Genomic DNA, 21,207 nt, shown 5'->3' with positions numbered 1-21,207 from the left:
CGGAGAGTTGTTCCTAGCACAAAAGTTGGTCCCAAAACACTTGAATCGTGTTTTTTTTTGAAAAGGGGGACTCATCTGCCTCTGCATCAGAATGATGCATACGGCCATCTTATTAATCAAATAAAGAAGTGCGAACAAGGTTCCAAAGTCTCCAAAAGTAATGAATATCAAAGAAAGCTCACACAGAGCTAAAAAAAAGGCTAGAAACACCAACTAGCCATGAACAGATGCCACAACCGGCTGGCTAAAGCTAGGTAGGCAAACTAAATGTCTATCCTATTACATGACCGCTATCCAAACCGGTTGAAAATATCCCGAACTGCCATCTCCCAGCGGAAAGATCCAGTAACCAAATGCTCCCTGGCCTCCGTCGGGGTGAGTAGCGACCACGAACGGATCAATGCCGTAGTTCGGAGTATAACCTGCAAAAATTGGATACATGATATTCTGTTAAAAACCAAATCATTTCTGCAAGTCCAGATAGTCCACAGCAAAGCGCAAACTCCAACCGGAATGTGTCTCGCTAAGTCAGGCTCAATCCCATTAAGCCATGTCCCAAATAACGCGTTAACAGAATTCGGTTGATTGATATTAAAAGCAATGTGGACCGTCTGCCAAAGCACTTTGGCCAACGGGCAATCAAAAAAAGGTGCTTGATTGTCTCATCCCGATCACAGAAACTACACCTAGTAGGTCATGTCCAATTACGCTTTATCAAGTTGTCCTTGGTTAAAATAACTTGTTTATGCACAAACCACATAAACACTTTTATTTTCAAAGGAACTTTGACATCCCAAACATGCTTGGAGGTAGGAATGTAGTTCGAATTAATAACATTAATATACATTGATTTAACAGTGAATACTCCAGACTTAGTCAATTTCCAGCGTAATTCATCGGGTTGTTGAAAAAGCTGGACCTCCATCAGTCTCCTAACTAGACGGAGCCATTCTTCCCAACGATTGTCCGCTAGCGTCCGCCGGAACCGAATATTAAGGGGGGTAGATTGAAATACTGATGCGACGAACACCTCTCGTCGTTGAATGATACGGTACAAAGACGGATATTGAATGGCCAAGGGTGTCTCGCCAAGCCAAGTATCCTTCCAGAAACGTGTACTAGTGTCATTTCCAATAACAAACTTCATCCTATTAAACAGAGATTGTTTGACTTTCATCAGACCTTTCCAGAAAGGTGAATCTGTCGGCCTGACTGTAACTTGGGACAAAATTTTTGTCTGGAGGTACTTGCTACGAAGGATTTGAGCCCACATGGCATCATTCTCCGTAGAGAGCTTCCACAGCCATTTGCTAAGAAGGCATCTGTTCTTAACTTCTAGGTTCTCAATACCGAGGCCCCCTTGGTCTTTCGGTCTACAGATGATATCCCATTTAGCGAGCCGATATTTTCTTTTAAGCTCATCACCCTGCCAAAAGAAACGCGATCGATAGAAGTCCAGTCTCTTCCTAACACCAACTGGTACCTCAAAGAACGATAGGAGAAACATAGGCATGCTCGTGAGCACCGAATTTATTAGGATTAATCGGCCTCCGTAGGACATGAGCTTACCCTTCCAGCAACTCAGTCAAATCGGTCCTCGATGCACTTCCACTCTTTGTTTGTCAGCCTATAATGGTGGATGGGAATACCTAGGTAAGAGAAGGGTAACTCTCCCAATTCGCACCCAAACAATTGCATATAAGCCTCCCGTTCGTCTTTGGCTCTACCAAAACAAAACATCTCGCCCTTATGAAAGTTGATCTTTAACCCGGTCAATTGTTTAAATAGACATAACACAAGCTTCATATTTCTCGCCTTGGCCAAGTCATGCTCCATAAAGATAATTGTGTCATCAGCGTACTGAAGGATGGATACACCTCCATCAACAAGATGAGGTATCAAACCACCTACTTGACCATGTTCCTTAGCCCTTCCTATCAAAATTGCTAAAATATCCACCACAATGTTAAACAAGATAGGGGACATCGGATCTCCTTGTCTTAGGCCTTTATGTGTATGAAAGTAATGACCTATGTCATCATTAACTTTAATTCCCACACTACCTTTTTGCGTAAATGATTCAACCTGGCGGCGCCAAGCTTCATCAAATCCTTTCATACGCAATGACTGTTGGAGGAATGGCCATTTGACCTTATCGTACGCTTTCTTGAAATCCACCTTAAAAATTACTCCATCTAACTTTTTGGAGTGGATTTCATGGAGTGTTTCATGCAAGATGACTACCCCTTCAAGGATATTTCTGTCCGGCATGAAAGCAGTTTGGGACTGTTGTACCACAGAATGCGCAATTTGTGTGAGCCTATTAGTCCTGACCTTGGTGAAAATTTTGAAACTAACATTAAGGAGATAGATCGGCCTGAATTGCTCAATTCTCACAGCCTCCGTTTTCTTAGGAAGCGGTGTGATAGTTCCAAAATTCAAGTGAAATAATTGAAGCTGTCCAGCGAACAGATCATTGAACATAGGTAGCAAATCCCCCTTAATAATGTGCCAGCACTTTTTATAGAACTCGGCCGGGAATCCATCCGGACCGGGAGCCTTATTGTTTTTCATCTGTGCAATAGCATCAAACACCTCCTTCTCTGAGAACGGGGCAACCAGAATATCATTGTTGGCAGCTGATAACTGAGGCACATCCTCAATCCTGGACTCGTCGATGGACACACAATTATCCTCCGGAGGTCCAAATAACTGCTTATAATACTCGGTAATATATGTTTTTAGGTTATCCTGTTCTAAAATAGTGCCCTCATCTTGTTCAAGCTGAAAGATACGCTTCTTTCTATGCTTACCATTAGCTATCAAATGAAAGAATTGAGTATTCGCATCCCCTTGGACTACTTTGCGGACTTTAGCACGCAAAGCCCACTTCAATTCTTCTTCGTGGAGCAGTTCGTTCAACCTCTTCTCCGCCTCAGTTTTGACCTGAAGCTCAGCTGGCAGTAAAATCGTGGATTCGGCCTTTATGTCCAGGGCCTGTATAAGAGAAAGGAGTCTATCCTTTTCAATTTTATACACACCACTGAGGTGCTTAGCCCAACCCCGCAAGAAACTTCTCAAATGCCTTATCTTATTCTGCCAACGCTAGATCGCAGTCGTGCCTCCTGCACCTCTATTCCATTCCCTGGCAATCAAGTCCAAGAACCCCTCGCGTTCGAACCATGACATCTCGAAAGAAAAGGTGTTCTTGTTACCCACGTGGTTCGACTCCCCTGAGTCTACGAACAAGGGTGTGTGATCGGATATTCCTCTCGAGAGAGCTTGCACCGTAACCAGAGGGAACTTTTGTTCCCACTCCACGCTCGCAAGAACTCGATCAAATTTTTCATAAGTTGGGTTTGGTAGAGCATTAGCCCAGATAAACTTTCTACCAAAAAGCTCTATCTCCCTTAGATCCAAGCTTTCAATAATGGTATTGAACATAAACGACCATCTGCCGTCAAAGTTATCATTGTTCTTCTCCTCTCTCCTCCTGATGATATTGAAATCACCTCCAACTAAAATTGGAAGCTGTTCTGACCCACAGATTCGAACAAGGTCCGCCAGAAACTCCGATTTAAGCTCGGGTTGAGCGGCACCATAAACCGCCACCAAAGCCCAATTAAAACCATCTATCTTAGACCTGACTCGAAACTTCACCGCAAAGTCACCCATCACTACACTTCGGACTTCAAGCGAATCGCATCTCACACCGAGTAAGATACCACCCGATCTTCATCGCGGAGGGAGGCAATGCCAATCGAAATCAATACCACCCACAAAAGAAGAAAGAAACTGGGGCGCAAAGTTTTCTCTACCAGTTTCCGATAGAGCAATGAAATCTAACCGCTGCTCTAAAGATGTCTCGGCAAGGAACCTTCTTTTAGCCAAGTCCTTCAGACCTCTGCTATTCCAGAAGATTCCTCTCATATTTCATCATGGAATTTTTTAGTGGTTCGAATCCTAGCACTCCTACGAACTGCGGAATCGGGATAGATCTTCCGTTTCCACTTACGCTTTGGTTTACTAGGCTCTGTCGCCCGGTCCTCATAACCGGGTTCACTTATACTACTAGCATCATTCTCTAGGGGTACATCATCTTCCTCAGAGTCATGATTGGGGGGGTGCTAGATCCGCACACAGATTATCGAGCACTCTAACCCCTAACGCATCAATCTCATCATCATTCATTGGTTTAACCGCTGCAAGATTACGAATAGTCTCTAAGGCACGTTCCGCCTCCAAATCTAATAGGTCATTCACCGAGTTGGTAATCTCACTATGCGTGGCACCTAGTGAAACTCCTAATTGGTTTGCATTGTTTATAATCTCCTCATTAGAAAAATGCAATAAGAAATTAGATATGTTGACGGACATACCAGAAGATGATGCAACCTCCTGAAGCTTGGCCGCCCTCATAGCGCACCGCTGCTGCATATCATCCACCTCCGGGAGGTCGTGGATGCGAGCACTCATCCGTCTCCCCGTCGAGACAGGGTCCGGGATCCCGCCAAACGCGACAACCTCCTCCCTAGTAAAACCTGGCACTGAGTCTCTCAAAGGGTCAACCGAGGTTACCAGAGAAGGCGGCTGCGGGCTCCCGAGCCCCTCAGACAAGTGCCCCACACCGGGGACCCCGGACACGGGAACGAGCGAAGAGGGGATGACGGGGGCCGCCTGCCCGCGCCCTCCTCCCACCCCACCCGCCGGCTCAGACGGATGAGCCGTCGGCAAAGGAGAGACGGTCCTCCTGATCGTCGGGGAAGAAGGAGGAGCCAGGGCCTCCTGCCCTAGCCCCCCCCAACGCAGCTGCTGTCGCGGGTGTCGCCGTCACTACCGGAGTAGCAGGAGCCGAGGCTGCCTGCCTCGGGCTCCCTCTCCCAGCACAGGCCGACCCCCTCGGGGCCGGCGTCACCGACGCCACCGGGATCGGGATAGGGAGGGGAGAAGGCAAGGCCACCTGTTCCGAACCCCCTCCCCCACGCCCCACCTCGCCCGCAGTCGCCGACACTGGAGTCGCGTCCACGTGAGACGCCAGGACAAGAGAAGCACCCTCCGGCCTCCCCTCCGCAGCTCCAACCAATGTCCTTGCCGACCGTCCAGCAAAAGATCCAGCATCCCCCTCAAACTCCAACAGAGGGAGCGTGCGCTCAAAAATATCATCAGAATCTACCCGGTCACTCCAAAGTCTGGGAGGTGCCGAGGCTGGCTCAAAAGACCCAAAACGCAGCGTAGTCATGGGCACCACTGGTGATGCTGCGGGCTCAACCCCGGTCCCATCCCCAGGCAACTGAGTAGCTAGGTGAGAACCGTTAGACCCCTCTCGCGCGGGCTCATCAGACGGTGCCCCCTTGGCCCCCGCATTGCCGTCACTGTCTTGCATGTCAACATCGTTTCCATTAACCGCATCAGCAAATAGATCAGTGTCCTCAAACTCGATCTCTAGTGGGAACACCTCTCCCCTATAGGTCTAGTTGACCTTATCAGGCACGAACTCAATATCCAGAACACTCACTAAAAGCCGGGCCACCCCATGGGCACGTGTAAAAGCCATATCCACTCTTTCTGTCTTCCCAACCATAATACCCATACTAGCCACCACTCGAGCATCCTGCAGAGGCTTAGATGGAGCCCCTAAAAACCGCAACCAGACCTGCGTAAGCGCCTTTCCCTTAGGCTCTACCTGCTTCCACTCGTGAAACTCCAGGATACACTTAGTACCGGGGACTCTACACAAGCCAAAGCTCAGCAATCTCTGCAAATCATCCACAGTTGGGAAATCAACCTTAAAAACATTGTCCTCGAGAAGCACCAACTCCCATCGAAAATCGCCGGGAGCCAGCTCCTGAAGCCTCCTCACAATCACCTCTCCCTGGGTCGCTTTCACAATCCCGGTGGGCAAGCTCAGGGTCTCCTTCGGGACCTCTCTCGCAGCCGGGGACTCAAAAAACATGAGCTCAGCACAATAGACTCCATACATAGTCAGCGACGGAGGCAGGTCACGCAACAACGGGCACTCCCCCGAGTCATGTGCAGGCTTGCCACACGACTCACACAGCTTGGCCACGCACTCAGCAATGAAGTGGCCTTTCTCACCACAACGGTAACAAAACGCTGCTTTTCGAAGGCTCTATCGCCTCACCACCCAGGGTCGTCTCCCCCAGATTCTGATGTCCTCCACGAAATCGAGCAACAAAGACCACACCACCATCGTACTTGGTAGGTGGGCTATCAAACCGTGTAACTATGCCCTTCAATTCTAAATACCATGTGGTTTTGGTCTCTCGAAGTGGTTTTCATCAAAGTTGTGCTAATGTGTAGGCCTCGCCGCGGTCGCATGGCTCTCGTATCATCATTTTTTTCTTCGGAAATCTCCATATAATGCTAGAGAAAATATCCAAATACAATAGTGATTTAAAATCATGGTCAAAAATACAATTCTTAAAAATGTTCACAAATTTGGCTGGACTCGCAACTCTTGCCAGAAATATCAAACATTTAATAAAAACATTCTGAAAACATTGAATGATATTTTTGGGTTTTTTGCCCTCTTATTAAAGTTTGAGGCTTTTAATTTCCTTCAGTTCATTTTTTTTAATTTATACATGATGCATGGATGCTTCTAATGCAACTATTTACGACTGACGACACTGTAATATTTTACGGTTGTGACAACACGTGTACTACTCCTCTTCTCAAGCTCCAATAGCATTTAAACAGAATCCTTTATAAAATGGTCTGAACTCTTTTCCGAGAGTAACTAATCAACGAGTACTCCTTGGGGAGCCCTGGAAGGGTTACATTTGGGTGGGCACAAAGCGTCACTTGGCGCGCTCTCTGTCGTCGCCACGTGTCGCATGCTGGACGCTCCCTCCGGATTTTATTTTTTTTATTTTTCTGTACACGTGTTCAGCTCTTAGATGATTTGTTTTTAGTTTTTTTTCAGATTTTTTGACTTTTCGGTTTTAAAACACTGAATGTGATGCTTACGTGCAAGGTCGCTCGGGCCGGTCGATTTAGCACAACCGACCGCTTCGCTCGATCGCCGACAAAGGAAAATCGCTTGCTCGCTCAACTCTCCTTGTTCAAACATCAGTTGACAATTGAACCTTTGACCGCTCATAGTTGACCACTGACTTTACAAAATTTTGAAAAACTATACAGATTTGGAAAAGTTCATCATTTTGTAAAAAAAAAGAATTTGGAAAAGTTCATGGATTGAAAAAACAGATTTTTAAATTTTCATCAATTTTAAAAAAGGTTCACAAATTTGAATATCTTCATGGATTTGTTAAAAAAACTCAGCTTTAAAAAAAGTTCATTGATTGTGAACAACAGTTCACCGATTTAACAAAGATCATCGATTTTAAAGAAATGATGGATTTGAGAAAAAAGTTACAAAAAATTAAAAAAAGTTCACGGGTTTGAAAAAAAGTTCACTAGAAAGTTAGCAAAAAGTAAAGAAAAAACGCAGATTCGGAAATGTTTTGTGAAATCTGAAGAAAAATTCACGCATTTAAAAAGGAAAAAAGAAAAAAGGAATAATAGAAAATTAAAAAGAAAAATAAAGTAAAATAACCTAGTAAAAACCAAAGAAAAACCAGCCAAACAAAACTGAAAGAAAAAGAGAACCAGAGTCCTCTTTTTAGCGTTACATTTTACACACAATAATGAAGAAGAAAGAATTTGTTGGCACGGAAGGTTAGGTGTCCCAGTTGGTTATCACATTTTTTTGAATCTCGCATTCGCCCATTTTTGAAGGTTAAAGGAAAAACTGGGCCAACTCCCGAAGAAAGATGGGGCTCGCACATGAGCTTGCATAATACCTTGTAACCGGCGCTAGGTGTGCCAAATAGGAAATGGTGTATCTCTTGTACTAGGCATTAGGGAAGCCCTTTCTTGCATCGGTTCTACACGAGGCAACACTTGGTTCGGCCCACTAACACGTACTCCCTCCGTCCAAAAAAGTTTGACCCAAACTTGTTCCAAACTTGCACAGTGCTAAATACATCCATTTGAGGAACAAGCTTTTTCGAACGGAGTGAGTATTTTTTTATCAAAACTTGCTTCACTAATGATGTATATAATGGTTTACTTATTAAAAAAATATTCAGATATGTCAAACAAATCAGATAGTTCAAAAAATAATTGGTACCTCAAAAAATACAAAAGTCTCTATGTATATCAATATAAAATGTTTGTAAATTTTAAGAAAATATGTTCATATTTTTTAAAAGGTTGTGGTCGAACATTAAATGTATTTCTATCTTTGAAATATGCTCATGTGTTTGAAAATTAAGAAATCATTATTGGTTCAAATAAATCATGATACATCTGCTGATATTGATTTAGTATTGTGAATGCTGATAATTTTCCTTAGAAACATGAGTATAGTTTATGAAGTTTGACTTACGACAAAGTTTATATGTAGAGTAATAATAAAAAAACGTAGGGAGTATGTATTCCTACTTCCTAGTTGATTTTTTAGACAAACATGAGCGCTCTTTGTGAGTGTTAAGGGTTCGATCGCCGAGATGGCTGCCCCAGGAGTCAAAGCTATGTGAACGAGTAAACGAACAGTTTTCGGAAGCTTTTGGAAGGTTTCTCATCGGTTTGGGAACCTTCTTGATGTTCCTAAACTCATTTTTCTTTGCAGTTTTTTCTATGTTCCTTTTCTATTTTTCTTTTTTCTTTCAAAAATTCACATATTGTAGCCGTTTTTCTTTCAATAATGTTCAAAACCGTCAAATTTGTGTGAAAACACAGAAATAATCACTTTACTAAAAAATTGGGATTTATTTTTTTTCAAAATTTTCAAATAATGTGTGAAAATACAAAATTAATTACTTTACAAATTTTGGTGGGACTTTTAAATTGTTCACAATAAAAAAATATTCTTGTTTTCCGAGAATGTTCAGAATTTCAAAATTTTCATAATTTCGACAATTATCGACAAAATTTCAAATTCAAGAATAATTTTAATGAAAATTCTTGATTAATGATTTTTTATATCCATGATTTTTTTTCAAAATCATAAATAGTTTTGGACTTCATGAACGAATTAACGGACATTTTCGAAATCCACAAAATCTTTTTGAATATTAGCACATTTTTTAATACACATAATGTTTTTAATGGTTTCAGTGGATGCATGCACATACCCTATAATGATATGTATCGATTTTAGCGGTGCGTATCATAGCGTTCGATTGCTATGCAAGATAAATGAGAAGTCCATTTTGAAACCGCAAAGCCATTGTTAGAGATGACAAAGCGTTTGTTCTATGTGCGAATGATTTCAGAAACCTTCCACGTCGGTTTTGGAAAGCTTCCATATATTTTTTCTACTGTTTTTTTGTCTTTTCTTTTTCTTTGTGTTTTCACTAGTTTTTCTTTTTGTTTTGTGTTTCTTTATGATTACCATTTGTTTTTTTGGTTTTCTTCTGTTTTTTTACTTTGTCTTTTTCACAGGTTTTTATGGTTTTTCTTTATATTTTAGTTTACATATTGATTTTCATCGGGTTTTTTGGTTTTATGTTTTTCTTCTATTTTCTGGATATACACGAGCATTTTTTAAAATCCTCAACAATTATAAATTCAAATAAAGTTTTCCAAAAAAACTATGAATTTGCAATTCTTTTTTGAATTATTGAACAATTTGTGAATTGTTTTTAGGTTTTATGAATGTTTTTCGAATTCTTGAACAAATTTTTAATATATGAATTTTTTTGAATTGGTGAACCTAATTTAACTTTGTGAACATTTTTAAAATTTAGGAATTATTTTTAATTCCATCACGGTTTTCTGAATTTTCGAACTTTTTAAAAAACTAATATTTTCTATGTAATTTTCTTTAAAAATTCATGACCATTTTTTTAATCATATATTTTAAAAATGTTAAACATGTATATTGAAATGTTCATGGTATATACGAAAATGTACAGTATATATGGAAAAAGTAGACATAGAAAAATATAAGTTTCAAAACATTTATTAGGTATTTAAAAAATTTATACATATATATTTAAAATGTTCTTGAGGTATAAAAAACATACACCTCTAAATCCAAATTAGGTGTCGCTCAAAGGGATGTATGTAGCACTGAAATACGTCTAAATACATCCATTTCGTCGACAACTAAAATGGGCCAGAGGTATGTTTATGGAAAAAACTTATATTTGTTGATGTCTATTTTTTCCATATGCATTGTACATATTTTGTATATATTAGGAACATTTTTATATACTTCCTCCCTACCAAAATATAAGACGTTTGTGCAGTTTAATTTGAACTACATCTTATATGTTAGCATAGATGTAGTACATGTTTAACATTTTTTAAATATATGATTAAGACTCTCTTTGTAAACTAATATAAAAGCATTTAGATCACTATTTTATTGTTCTAAACGTTCTTATATTAATTTATGGAGGGAGTATTATTCAATATTTTGATGTCTCTAATACATTTGTGTATACACATTTAACATTTTCTAATGCGTGATTTCTTTTTTCAAGTTTTGTATATAAAGTGATAACAGATATATTGGACCGAAATACAAGCAAAGCTAAAATAATGAAACAAAAACCGAATGCAAAAATGTGAGAAGAAAAAGCATGGAAGGCTGTCTCGTGTCAAGCGATACATAGGCACGCCCAGGTAATCAGTCCCTCATTACCTAGCAGGTTTAGCCCGTCCTTCTTACTTAGTGTTACTTAGGCCAACTCCAGCGCACGACCCCAAACAAACGTCCATTTGGCTCGGATTCTATCCGTTTGGGGCGGGCAATGGGGTCGTGTCTGGGCCTTTTGTGGGATGCGATGGTCGTGCGCCCAATACGCGGTCGCATCCTTTGGCCGAAATCAGAAAACTGAAAAAGGAAGAAGGACCTACAACGCCTAAGGAGTGATCCTCTCCGGGTTGGTCCGAGCCATGTTGAGATCAAAGTTAATGATCGCCTTATTGAGCTATCTGCGTGAGGAAGTGATGTGGCGTCAGCGGTCAAGGGTGGAGTGGCTTTCTGCAGGTGACCGGAATACACATTTCTTCCACCTTCGGGCCTCGATGAGAAGGCGGAAAAACTTGATTAAAGCTCTCCAGAAACATGATGGGCAATTAACAGATGATCTTACGGAGATGCAGCAACTTGCGCAAGAGTTCTATAAGAATCTTTACACCTCTGAGGGAGTGGAAGCAGTAGACGATGTTCTCCAGCATGTACCCGCGAAGGTAACAACCGCTATGAATGAATCACTCACGGCACCATATAAGGAGGAAGAAGTAAAGAAGGCGATGTTCCAAATGTTCCCTACAAAGGCGCCCGGCCCTGATGGGTTTCCGGCACACTTTTTTCAGCGCCACTGGGATATATGTGGAGTCTCGGTCACGAGGGCGGTATTGAGCATAGTCAGGGGAGAGGAGAGCCTAGCTTGTGTCAATGACACAATGTTGGTTTTAATTCCAAAGGTATCGAACCCCACTTTGTTATCTCAATTCCGGCCGATAAGTCTTTGCAATGTCTTTTATGAAATAGCTTCGAAGGTTCTAGCCAACCGTTTGAAGTCAATACTCCCAGACATCATCTCAGAGGAGCAGTCTGCTTTTGTTCCCGGAAGGCTTATTTCTGACAACATAATTTCAGCTTATGGGTGTTTGCATTTTATGAAGAGAAACCGGTCAAGAAACAACAACCACTGTGCGCTCAAGCTCGATATGATGAAGGCATATGATAGAGTGGAATGGAATTATTTGGAAGCAATCATGAGGAAGTTGGGGTTTGCTGCACCATGGGTATCCATTGTCATGAACATGGTCAGGACCGTCTCTTTCTCGATCTTGTTTAATGGAAGTAAATTGGAGGAGTTCAAGCCAACACGAGGTATCCGTCAGGGAGATCCAATCTCTCCATACCTTTTCTTGCTAGCAGCAGAGGGCCTTTCGTGCCTCTTGAAATCTCAAAGTGAATCATCCCAGCTCAGCGGCATTAAGGTGGCGCCATCGGCACCGTCGGTGAACCATCTTTTATTAGTGGATGATAGCCTGCTATTCTTCAAGGCGAGTGTAGATGGAGCAAAGGAGGTGTCACACCTTTTGGATACATATTGCAGGGCCTCGGGCCAACGTATTAACAGGGAAAAATCGTCTATTTTCTTCAGTAAGGGATGCCCTCAGATTGTGAGGGATGCAGTCAAGGGGTGTCTATGTTCCAAACGAGTCTCTAAGTGACAGATACCTGGGCATGCCCACAGATGTATATTGAAAGACAGGCACGTTTAAATATTTGAGCGACCGCGTTTGGGACAAGGTGAAAGGCTGGATGGGGAAGTGTTTATCAGCTGGTGGCAAGGAGGTACTCATCAAGTCAGTGGCCCAGGCAATCCCTGTTTACTCAATGTCATGCTTTAAACTGCCAAGAGGACTGTGTGATCACATTAATTCTATCATTAGGAAATTTTGGTGGGGCTGCAAGCAGGGACAGAGGAAGCCAGCCTGGGTTTCTTGGGAGGTCATGACAAGGCCAAAGTACTTGGGAGGCCTAGGATTCAGAGACCTGGAACTTTTCAATCTCGCATTGTTGGCGAGACAGGCCTGTAGGGTGCTGCAAGATCCATCGACTTTGAGTGCTAGAATTCTCAAAGCATCATATTTTCCCACAACAGATTTGCTTAGTGCTGAACTTGGTTCAAGGCCATCACAGATTTGGTGTGCGATTTTGGAGGGTTGGGATATTCTGAAACAGGGTATCATCCAAAGAATAGGCAATGGGCAGTCGATGAATATATGGACACATAATTGGCTACCAAAGGAGGGTTCGCTCCGACCTATTACCTGTCTGATTCCGGATCCACCTCAACTTGTTTCTGACCTGCTCACTCCAGCAACGACATCCTGGAACGTCAACCTAGTTCGTTCTTTATTTCTTTCAACTGATGCGGAAGCGGTTCTGAAAATTCCTGTGTGCACGAGCAATGTTGATGATTTTTGATCATGGCGCAGGAGGAGCAGAGGAATCTGGTTAATTTTCTTCAGGCACAACTGATCACTACAAAAAAAGACACATCCGTGACATTTTGGGCCGAACGAATTTTTTTTCTGTCATACATATGACACTTCTATGACGATAATTGTGACAAAACCCGGTATCATCATAGATGTGGTGGGATCCTACTTCTATGACAAAAAATCATGACATAAAATGGGCTTTTTGTCCTGGGCGGGCCGGAGACGCAGCTGCATGACATTCTTTGGGCCGTCCATGACGGAAAAAACCGTGGTAGAAGCGAGGGCGAGGAAAATTTCGGAGAGTTCCCGGTTACGGTGGGAGGTCGAGGGCCGAGCGATGCGCGCTTCTGTCGTACACATACGCGCGTTTGTGCGAGGCATGGGCTCTAACTGAACCCGAGAGAGCCGTTGGGCTCTAACTGAACCCGAGCGATTGCACTGCAGGCTACGCGTTACTGAACCCGAGTGATCGATCGATGGCTGTTAACTGAACTCGATCGAGCGATTCCTTCGCTAATGCTGCTAACTGAAGCCGATCGATGCTGCCTTTGGATGAACAGTGAGCGTTGTAGGGGGGGGGGTGGATGAACAGTTCCCGGTGGGGGTGGATGAACAGGACCCCGATTGATCGAGCCGGTTGGGGCTGGATGAACAGGACCCCGTGGAGGGCTATATGAACAGGACCACCCCGTGGAGGGCAGGATGAACAGTAGACGGTGGAGGGCAGGATGAACAGTAGCCGTGGAGGGGTGGTTGAACAGGAGCCCGTGGAGAGGGCTGGTTGAACAGTAGCCGGTGGAGTAGCGCGCGGTGGAGGCTGGATGAACAGGAGCCCGTGGATGAACAGTCGCAGGTGGAGGCTGGAGGAGGTCGACGGTGGATGAACAGTAGCTCGTGGAGGCTGGAGGGGGTCGACGGTGGAGATGAATAGTATCCCGTGGAGTCCCTTTTTGCGGTACGCCACACCCCTCTCGATGAACATGACCCCCGTTTCGACCGTAGCGCTCCAACACAAGTCCGTTTCGTCCGTTTTGCGGTACGCCACACCCCTCCAGATCAACAGGACCCCCATTTCGACCGTAGGAGGTCCGTTTCCTTCGTTTTGCGGTACGCCAGACCCCTCCCGATGAACAGGATCCCTTTTCGAACGTGGCCGGTCGAACACAAGGCCGTTTCCTCCGTTCTGCGGTACGCCAGGCCTCGTTTCCGTCGCCTGTTCCGTCCAAGCCCTCCCGATGAACACGACACATTCTGTTGCCTCCCCATGAACACGACGCATTCCGTTGCCTCCCGATGAACACGACGCATTCCGTTGCCTCCCCATGAACACGACGACGACGCTATTTCTCCGTTCCGACCCAGCCATGTACACAAGCCCTGGCGTACGTATGCGCGAGTAGGCGTTCGAGACCCCGCCCGTATGTACACATACGTGGCCGTATTTTCTTTCTTGCACCCTGGCCGCTGTACGTACGTGTACATGCTACGTGCGCGTCTCTACTATGACACATGCGCGCCTGTACATCGACCAGTATGTACGTACACATTCGCAACCAGAATGACAACGCTACGTACGTTTTGACCAAGTGGGTCCCGACTGTCAGGCAGTTCCTTGCCTGCGAAGATGTAGCTGGTGGGTCCCAGCAGTCAGGGGGCGAATCATTTTTTTTGCCCGGACGCACTTCCTTGCGTGTGAAGATGTAGCTGGTGGGTCCCAACAGTCAGGGGGAAACGTTTTTTTCACAAAATACAATGGCCCATCCGGTGGGTCCCAGCTGTCAGGTGGAGGAATCATTATTTTCCGCGTAATAAGGAGGCACTTCCTTGCTGCGGCCGTGGACCCAGTTGTCAGCCTCTCCACGTATAGTCCACGTCCGATGGAAGTCGTTCCTTCACCATGTTGACCACGCCGCGCCGAGAGCACTAGGGCGGTGGACGACGGCGAGGGCGCGAGGCCTAGGAAGGGGACGACACGGAGGCAGGGATGACTCGGCAGTTGTTTCCCACGCGGAGGGGAGTACGACTGTACGAGGGTTTACTGGTTCGTCTGCCGTCGTCGGGGAATAACAGCAGGTGTGGGTGAGTAGAGGGATGGCTAGGCCAGTGATGAGAGTACGGTCGGGCGGTGAGGCCTGCGCGGCCGCACAGCCGGCCGCGAGGAGGAGGGAGCAGCCAGTCCCGCCGGCGCTTGTTTGAGCGGCTGGAGCAGGAAGACCAGAGATTGAAGAAGCACGCCGGCCGCTGGATGGACATCCAATAGTCAGTTCTTGTGCGTCAACCTTTTTTTAGGAAAGCCTCAAATCTGTGGAAAACAGCATACAGCCCATCTGCCATTATTTCTAATAATTTACAGCCCATTTGCTAATTCTTAAGGTTTTTTTTGAGCCCATATTATTTTTTTAGCATTACAGCCCATATTGTGGCAACGGTTAAAAAATTATACGAAATTTTGCATATTTCGGTGCGGTCCGAACTGTTTTTAATCCCGAAATTTTGACTCACATTCAAACTGATTTTAAAAATAAATGTATATCAATATAAAATCCAACAAATTCTCCAAGCATAAAAATTAATGTAATTTAAAATCTTGAAATGAAAAAAGACATTTGAAACTAATTGCCGGTTTGATGTGTTTTAAAAATGTACAACCCATTTCTCATTACTGATGGGCCATTTTCTCAGCCAGCCGAATGAAAGCTCTCCTCGTCTTGAAAGATTTGCAGCCCAACAGGCCTGACAAAGCGACTTACTTGGCAAATCACAAAAAAACTGGGTTGTGGTCGTGGACCCAGCTGTCAGCCTCTCCACGTACAGTACTCTTCAGATGAAAGTCGTTCCTTGACCACGTTGACCACGCCGCGCAGAGAGCACCACGGCGGTGGACGACGGCGAGGCCTAGGAAGGGGACGACGCGGAAGTGGAAGCCCGCGCAGAGAGGACTACAAGGGTTCACTGGTTCGGCTGTGGTGTGAGGCTGCCGTCGCCGCAGGGCCGGCCAGCGGTGGGAATAGTAGGGGGCGGTGAGGCCTCTGCGGCAGCACAGCCGGCCACGGGAGGCAGGAGCATGCGGCACGACCGGCGCTGCTTTGGGCGGCTGGAGCAAGAAGACCAGAGGTTGAAGAAGCACTACAGCCGTTGGATGGACATCGTATGGTCACTGGAGCTAGAATCGTTCATATTGACTAAGTTGACAAAGCCTTTCGTCCCCGTCAACTTAATAGGACCACAAGTCAGCCTCCCAGCAAGGTGGGTCCCAGCTAGCCAGGGGAGTATTCATTTTTTTGTGCATAATAAGGAGGCACTTCCGATGGGTCCGAGCTGACAGCGGGGAGGGGGGGTGTTTTTTTCGCGAAATACACGGTGGCCCGTCCGGTGGGTCCCAGCAGTTAGGGGGAAACGATTTTTTTTGCAAAATACTGGTGGCCCGTCCAGTGGGTCCCCGCTGTTAGGTGGAGGAATAATTATTTTGCACGTAATAAGGAGGCACTTCCTTGCTGCGGCCGTGGACCCAGTAGTCAGCCTCTCCACGTACAGTCCACGTACGATGGAAGCCGTTCCTTGACCACGTTGACCACGCCGCGCCGAGAGCACCAGGGTGGTGGACGATGGCGAGGCCTAGGAAGGGGACGACGCGGAGCCGGGGAAGACACAGCAGTGGATGCGCATGCGGAGAGGAGTACGAGGGTTCACTGGTTCGGCTGCGCTGCCGTCGCCGCAGAATAACAGGGGGTGTGGGTGAGTGCAGTGGAGGGATGGCCTGGCCAGCGGTGGGAGTAGTATGGGGGCGGTGAGGCCTCCGCGGCAGCACAGCCGGCCACGGGAGGCAGGAGCAGGCGGCACGACCGGCGCTGCTTTGGGCGGCTGGAGCAATAAGACCAGAGGTTGAAGAAGCACTACGGCCGTTGGATGGACATCGTACGGTCAGTCGAGCTAGAATCGTGCATATTGACTAAGTTGACAAAGCCCTTCGTCCCCGTCAACTTAGTAGGCCCACTATACTGGGTCCCAGCTAGCAGGGGGAGTATTCATTTTTTTGTGCGTAATAAGGAGGCACTTCCTTGCGTGCGAAGATATAGCTGGTGGGTCCGAGCTGTCAGCGGCGGTAACGTTTTTTTCGCGAAATACAAAGGTCGTTTCGGTGGGTCCCAGATGTCAGGTGGAGGAAATCATTATTTTGCGCGTAATAAGGAGGCATTCCCTTGCGTGCGGCCGTGGACCCAGCTGTCAGCCTCTCCACGTACAGTCCACTTCAGATGCATGTCGGTCGTTGACCACGCTGACCACGCCACGCCGAGAGCACCAGGGTGGTGGACGACGGCGAGGCCTAGGAAGGGAACGACATGGAGGCAAGGAAGACTCGGCCGTTGTTTTTGTTTCCTACGCGGAGGGGAGTACGACTGTACAAGGGTTTACTGGTTCGTCTGCCGTCGCCGGAGAATAACAGCAGGTGTGGGTGAGTAGAGTGATGGCTAGGCCAGCGATGGGAGTAAGGTGGGGCGGTGAGGCCTACGCGGCAGCACAGCCGGCCGCGGGGAGGAGGGAGGAGGCAGTCCCGCCGGCGCTTATTTGAGCGGCTGGAGCAGGAAGAGCAGAGATTGAAGAAGCACGACGGCCGTTGGATGGACATCCAACAGTATACATGCCATCTGTGGAAAGCCTCAAATCTGTGGAAAACAGCATACAACCCATCTGCCATTATTCCAAATAATTTACAGCCCATTTACTAATTTTTACGGGGTTTTTTGGAGCCCATATTATTTACGTTAGCATTACAGCCCATATTGTGGCCAAGGTTAAAAAATTATACGAAATTTTGCATATGTCGGTGCGGTCTGAACTGTTTTTAATCCCGAAATTTCGAGTCATATTCAGACTGATTTTAAAAATAAATGTATATCAATATAAAATCCAATAAATTGTCCATGCATAAAAATCAATGCAATTTAAAATATCGAAATGAAAAAAAGATATTTGAAAATATTTGCCGATTTGATGTGTTTTAAAAATGTACAGCCCATTTCTCATTACTGATAGGCCATTTTCTCGGCCAGCCGAATGAAGCTCTCCTCGTCTTGAAAGATTTGCAGCCCAGCAGGCCTGATAAAGCGACTTACTTGACAAATCACAAAAGAACTGGGCTAGCCATTTTCAGAAAGAAAAAAACTACTGGGCTGGTCTATGGTAAACATAAAAGAAAAGGCTGTCTAGACAGGCCAAAGTATCCCGCACAGCCCAGTTGACACCCTGCTTCCGTCTCAAAAACAAATTAGATAAATTCCACTCCAATTATGGCGATTCATAAAAATGCCACTGCAATTTCCAAACTTTGAAAAATGCCACTGCAATTTTTGCAAACTTTGGAAAACGCCACTACAGTTTGCAAACTTTGAAAAACGCCATTCCCGACTTCGAAAAATGCCACTAGAAATGGCATGAAATGGCATTTTTCAAAGTTTGGAAATTGCACTGGCATTTCTCGGATACACCATATTTGGAGTGGCATTTATCAAATTAACCCAAAACAAAAATAACTGGGCGAGCTGCTGGGTCCCTGGTGTTAGCCGCTCGTTGTGCAATTCTCTCGTTTGTTGACTACGTTGACAATGGCATGGGACCCAGATGTCATAAATCCACTAGGAGGAGCCATTTTTTATTGGCTTGAAATAAGGGGGCACTTGCTTGTGTACTGCCATGACCTTGGCGGGTCTCTGCTGTCATCCTCTCCACGTACAGTACCAGTTAGTCGTGCTTCAAAACTGATCGGCACACCATTAAAAAAATAAAGGTCGATAACTAATGCGGCACCTTGGGCCAACGCGGCCAGATCGCATTTTGCACGAGAAATTACACACCATGTTTCGTTGACATGTGGTCCCGTTCCAACATATCAGTGAGACGACGGCGAGTAGTAGGAGTATTTCCGAACGGACGTGTAGGCCGGGGCACCTCTTCGTGAACCGTGGCAAACTCGCAACCGTCCACCGACTCTTCGCCTTTCCCTCTCGATTTGGAACTGCTGTCGCACGCTCTTCCTCTCCCTTCTCCATTTTCCTTCAGCCCTTCACCCTTTCTTCTGCCATTGTTCGATCGTCTTCTCCATGGAGGGAACAGGCCAGAAACGACCCCGTTATTCTTGCCCCGAGCTGAAAGATGACGTGGTGGAGGAACTCATTGATCGGTGCGACGTCATCACCTCGGCTAGCATGGCAGGTTCGTTCAAGCCCATTCTCGACTCAACTAATAACATCATTACAAAGAGCCCAAGAGTCAAGGAGCGGTTTGATCTCCCCTATCTTCTTCACCGTGACCCTGATGATTGGCGCCGGCACAACGGAGGCCTCGCCCTATGCCAGTTGATGCCGCTTGATAATGATACGTATGATGTTAAGATGCCATCGCTTAAGGGCAAGGCTTGGACGGGCGCAAATGGAGATTGGGCTGTTTACATTGGGTCCAACTACGAGTGGGAACTTGTGAATGTGTACACTCGTCACCGGGTTCCACTTCCAAAAATCTCAGCACACTGCCCATAGGTTGAGCACACCGGTAATGTACGCCTTTCATGCATGGAGTATGTACAAAAATTATGAAGTTGATGCGAAAGGTAAGATAATTACTGTAGTATCATATACTACTACATGGATTTGACAGAAAGATAAAAATACATACGAATCCATCAACGTTCAACGACATCCTCACGCCCTAGTGCGCCGGGTCACCAACCAACGTGTGAGGAGCAGCGGCGTTGGCGGCGAGCTCAACGTGCTTCTGAATAGTGCCGTCCAAGGTTGCCCTGTGCTCCAAGAAGGCCAGCGTCCTATCGTCCTCCTCTTGCATGTAGTAGTCCTTGTGGACGATTTGTGCGTAGACGTGGGTGATTATGTCGATGGTGTCTTGCTGCGCCACGCGCTGCGCGGCGAGCGCAACCTCGAGGTGGACATTCTCCGGTGCGACGGCGGGCAGTCGCAGGGCCACCAGTGCGTCGAAGAGGTTGTTACCATAGTGGCCGTTGAGGGTGGCGGGCATCGCAGAGCCTGGGCGTGTCGGCTGGAGGCTTACGTCAAAGTCGTCCGCAAGCTTCTTGACGACGGTGAACTTGTCGAGGAAACCGACGAGGACCTCGTCGAACAAGGAGACGAAGCTGTTGTCCAAGAGGCCCCTCGCCCTGGAGGCCTCAAGCAATACTACCTGGAGACGTTCCTTGGTGCCGGGCCACAGGCCAGCGTCGTGGACCATCTGGCACAGCCGGCTGATGCTCGCGCTGATCGCCTCCATGGGTCTAGCGTAGCTTCTAGTCAACTGATCTTGCGATTCGAGTGATCACTCAGCTCTAGGTTAGCATGTGTAGGTGCGTAGGATTTCGTACTACTCCTCGGCCCTCTACTGCACCTACCTTTGGCTGTATGATAGGTGGGCCAGCCACCCCCTGGGGCCACGTGTCATTCACCCAAAGGCAGTTGCCGTAAGTCAATGAAGTTGCGTCCCCCTCCGTGCCGGTGTAGTATAGTCATCTCACCGGACCTCTAGTTGGGGCCAAACGAGAGAACTTTCATGTTTACTGGTTTATTGGTCCCCTTTGCATTTTGCGCCAAGTTTTGACCTTTGATTTAACTAATAAAATGTTAATGCATGTAAACAAAAATGTTGTGTAAGTCACCTTACGAAAACCAAATAATCCCAAAATACTTAGGCACGGTGCATTAACTCCCTCCTTGTTTCTTATTTTGTGACATATCAACCAATGAGAGATGTGGGCCGTGCATGCTTTCAATGACTTGAGACTACCAAACATGACATGCAGTGTTTAGTTCATTGCATGTAATCCTATTAGTGCTCTAGTTAGGAGTAGCAAAAAAACATTAAGTTCTCTCACCGATAGGAATAAAACACCATGTATTTATTTACAGAGGGATTAGTACATTTTTGGTGACATGCATTACTAGATATTGCTAGTCAAATACTAAAATCCAGATGGACGTGGTAGTACTCCTAAATCCATAAGGTGGTGCTACTAGTACTAGTAGTAGTACTACCAATGTAGTAGTAGTAGGAGTACTAGCACTGTACTATCCGTTGGTCAAATTATTACGTGCTGCTCCTCACAGTGAAGTGACAAGACCCTACGCCGGAGATGACACATGAGTATAGGCGCCGTGTTCGGCATACCATAGTCAGCCTCACCGTCTGCAGTCACTATCATCATGG

The sequence above is a fragment of the Triticum urartu genome, chromosome 3A (assembly GCF_056163025.1).
Source record: "Triticum urartu cultivar PI428250 chromosome 3A, HENAU_Tu73, whole genome shotgun sequence".
NCBI classification, from domain to species: Eukaryota; Viridiplantae; Streptophyta; class Magnoliopsida; order Poales; family Poaceae; genus Triticum; species Triticum urartu.
The sequence above is the reverse complement of the archived record's forward strand: the minus strand, read 5'-3'. Positions refer to the sequence as shown.